Below are 4798 nucleotides of genomic sequence, written 5' to 3' on the forward strand. Positions count from 1 at the left end.
AACCGAACGGACCTATGCTTGTTGGTTGGCTCGTTTGCAAACCGAACCGAGCAGAGTGGCTCGTTTACAATCAAGCGAAAAAACGATCGAGCAGCTTTCGAGCAATTTTCGAGCGAGCGGCGAGCGAGTTCGAGCGACGAGCGCTTTTGACGGCCTTACTCATACCTCGGATATTATTAGGTTCCGGTGCCCTTCACATCTCAGATATTATTAGGGTTCGGTACCCTACTTCTCGTTTGTTACAACAATACATACTTACTTGTAACAATTTTTTTGTATTATTTAAACATCATTCATAAACAGTCGCGTAGTATTTACTAAACACATAGGAGTATGCACACAGCCCCGAAAACTTAACAGAGAAAGGGGCTAGAACTCACCTGGAGTCGGTTCCTCTCGGAGTTAATGGTGATACCTCTCTTCAATTAGGCATGGCTGACTATTAAACAAGTTACATGCATTAATTTTCTAGTTCTAACTATCTCATACTTCTAGTTAATGAAGCCCTCAACGAACGGGGGTCGGGGGGCAGCGCCCCTGGCAGCGGGGTCTAGGGGTGGCAGCCCTTAGCAGGGTCCAAGGGGCAGAACCAAGGGCTGGGATCGAGCTGCCAAGTTAGCTTGGAAAATTTTTATTTTCACTAACAAGCCTTTACCAATACTTCATCAGAAAATGCCCTTTTTCTGATTATGAGTCAAATTCAAACGATTCGGATCACTTAACGAACAGGGGGGGCTTCTGGTCCAAAAACACTTTTTCTACTAGACTCGGTTCAAATGAGTCAAGCCTGAATGGGTTCGAGTCGTAGACTCAGCTCATTTCGGGTTTGGATCGTCTCGGGTCCTTCCATTTCACCTCTTTTACGTCTCGTTACACCCGTTTTAACATTAGGACAAGTTTAAGGTTATAACAACTCCATTTCCTCGCTCGATATGGCCCAAACATCACATGTTCATACCAACTAAACCCAAGTAACTTTCTTACTTTAAAGTTTACACTTTTCTTGCTCAACAAGACCGATTCATCTTAGTCTTTGAATCTTAACACAAACCGACATGAAAACATAATCTTTAATCTAAGACATATCTTTCTGGACTTGGTTTGGTTTTGGATCTTGAACCTCACGTGAATCTAGACGGGTTTTCTTTGCTTTATGTATAAGAATCAACCTTGCTTCATTTTGAAACTTGAATAAAATATGGAAGGAAGAGAGTGCTTTTGTGTGTGTTACAGAGAGCCTGTGTGTGTCTGAAGGTTGAAGATGAAGGAATGAGAATGTTTAGGGTTTTAGGGAGGTTTAGGAGTTTAAATACTCCAAGCTCATGAACCTTAGGCCCGGAACCATTCTCAAGTCCATATACAAATCCTAAGCCAAACAGTCCGTCCCATTATTATTTAAAAGAAATAAATAACGACACACAATAAATAATAAAAACTTCTTTTTATTTAATACTCTCAAAATACGGATGTTACAAATGAACAAGTTGTGTTGTATTTGACGTAAAGTGAAATGAATGAATTGCTTAAATATTGTCACTTTAATAATTGTCTTGTGCATTGAAACAATCACGTCGTGCCCCGGCATGTTCTACCGCTTTTGGTCGGGGTGTGAGATATTGAGATGGTGATTTATGAAGAGATTCCAAATGGTGGTTAAAGATAGTGTACGACGTGTGGGTACTACAGTGTGGTGGTCGTGGTCCATTAGTGAGCAGGGTGGTGGCCTGCGTGAGCAGAATGGTGGTGGTCGGTGAGTTCAAGTAACGTTGAATGAAGCTGAAAGGTCGGTGGATTAGTTGAAGATATGGGTTTTTGGTTTTGATTTGAAGATATGAGATTACTGCCATGTAGTTTTGTTGAAAACTAGGCGTGCCGCGTAAGCATCAGACTAACGGAGTTAATAATCCGTTAGTCGCGGCTCGTTGGAAACAAATACATCTTTAGTTGGGATCGCCACAAGCCAATTGTTAAATTTGAACTGTTGTTTGCCAATATAACATAGCAGAGATTATTTAAAACCAATTTTTCTTTTATATATCTACCTATTCTAATAAAGTAAAATAACTGTGGACACGTGTCAGTCTATGGTTAAACCTCGTAACTTTTTTCCCTCCAAACTAATAATTATGTCGTAGATCAATAATTATTCACTTTTCTTTTACATTCCATTTATATTATATCTATAACGGTTTTTTTGGATTTTAATAATCCCTATTGATTGGTATTGGCCGATAATAATCCCTATTCATTTTATCACCACTGGCGGTCCCAAATTTAAAAGAGTTGGCTCCAAATGGTCCCCCATTAAAAATGACTTAACAGCGTTATATTTTTTTCCGAATTTCAAACTAACGTTTTAGGGCTTTTGATTAGAAGGACGATACGAGTCGATTAATGTAAAATTTCGTTCGAAACGGTCCTCCAAAACGACGAAACAATGCTTCAATTCGGGTGTTTAAATTTACAATTGACAAAAATCAAGTTGTCTGGATCACCGTTTCGAGCTAAGTTTTACATCAATCGACTCGTATCCTCCTTCCGATAAAAAGCTCAAAAAAGTTACTTTGAAATTCGGAAAAAAAGTATAACGCCGTTAAATCATTTTTAACAGGGGACCATTGGGGGGGCAACTTTTTTAAATTTGGGACCGCCAGTGATGATAAAATAAATAGGGGTTATTATCGGCCAATACCGATCAATAGGGATTATCAAAATCCAATAAACCTATCTACAACATGATTAAATTATTCACTTTCCTTTAACTCTATTTTATTATATATACTATACATTTTTATAAAAATAAATATTCTTATAAATTATAAATATGTGCTTTAAATCTACCGTTTATTTTTTCAGTAAATTTTACTAAACTATATATATATATATATATATATATATATATGTTAAAATGTAATAATATATACCATTCACTTTCATATGTATAATAAAGTTTATCATAGTCAGTTTATCGGTATTTTTATCAATGGTTATTCATGTTTTTTGTGGGACTTAAATTTGATTGTTACGGGTCAAAAGTTGGTAAACAGATTGTGTTGAACAAATTAATTACATTTGGCTCTAAATTTATTACGGTTTAAAACGGGGGTAATATGAGTATTTTTAAAAGTTTGAGAATGCAAGTAGATTTATCATCAAATTTGTTACGGTTTCAAAGTTTTGACTTGAAAATGTCAAAAAAATGAAAGTTAGAATTTTAAACGTGATTTAGGTTTTGGATTTATTTTCAATGACATTTTTGAAAATAATGAAAAGATTCGGGATTTGGCTAATAAACTATTTTTCCCACAACTATTAAAATTTAAGAAAAAACGGCAAACACTTTGGACATGCTACCTCCAGACCTATCAATGCTTCTAACTTTTATCAAATTTGAAACATTTGTGTCAGTATTGACTTTTCCTTTAATTGGTGATTAAAAATATAGTATGTGAAACATGTCATACAAAATTATACTCAAGCGAAGCAAAACATTCACAAAATTGAACAGGTTAACGTGTTATTTTTATGTGTTGTCATTATAGCAAAGTCGAGAAGCCTTCTCAAAATTATAAAAATCAATTTTATGGTGTAGCTCAGAACTATTATTGTATAAAAAGTCTTCTTTGAAATTGGTTCATAACCAAAATTCTTTAAATTATATATATATATAGGGGATGCATCATGCGAGAACTGATATTATAGCGAGAAGTGCGAGAAGTCGATCTCAACCATTGATTATCTCTGATTTGTTCAATGCATTAATTCCTCTAATTACTCCTAAAATATTCTCCACATTAATTCTTGAAGAAAGTTACAAACTTGAATTATTTATTGCCTTCATATAAAAAAATGTATATGTAGGTGAATTGTATTAAATTGATCACCTACACAAGTAACATAATAATTTACACATAGCTCATATTCAATTATACAAATTGTTAGTTATTTTTATTTTTATCAAAATGTAACTCGTATTTACAAACACAACTTATTTTCTCCTACACTAATTTTGTTTCTTTTATTTTTCACCAACACATAACTAATATTTACCTACACATATATCGTATTCACCTACACAGCTTGCTAGTTCATTTTTTTTCACATACATATAAATAAGATTCATCTACACATAACTCGTATTTGCCTACACATAAAAGATAGATTATAAAATAATTAAAATTATAAAAATATGATTTGTTCCTACATTGCGAATATTTTACAAGTTTAGGTTAATATTAATTGTATGTGATATAATAAACAAGGTTTGTTTGTGTAGATTAATATTCTGATATGTGTTGGTAAATACAAATAGGTAGGCTATAATATGAAGTAAATTTGTATATGTAGGTTATAATTGTAATTTGTGTAGGTTAATATGAACTAGTTACGTGCATGTATAAATATTATGATATGTGTAGGTGATAACATGAACTAGTTTTTGTATGTGTAGGTGAATATTATGATTTGTGTAGGTATTTATTTTTATGATGGTTAATATATTTATATTTTTTATAGTATGAGTATGATGGTTTTATTTTATGAATTATTTAAAGATTAAATCAAATTAAAAAATAAAAATATATGTATGTAACTTAACATTAATTAGTATTAATTACCCAAAGAAACTCCTAAACTTTTTACTAATATACTTATACAATTAAATAATCCGAAATTAAAAAGAAAACTTATGATTAGCCAGAATCTCTTCTCGCACTTCTCACACTAAAAACACTTCTGAAATGAACCAAATCATATATATATATATATATGATATCGAGAATCAATCAAATTTCCAATA

The sequence above is a fragment of the Bidens hawaiensis genome, unplaced genomic scaffold, assembly GCF_021521415.1.
Source record: "Bidens hawaiensis isolate Kalapana, Puna unplaced genomic scaffold, B.hawaiensis_p1.1 tig00001692_1, whole genome shotgun sequence".
Taxonomy (NCBI): Eukaryota; Viridiplantae; Streptophyta; class Magnoliopsida; order Asterales; family Asteraceae; genus Bidens; species Bidens hawaiensis.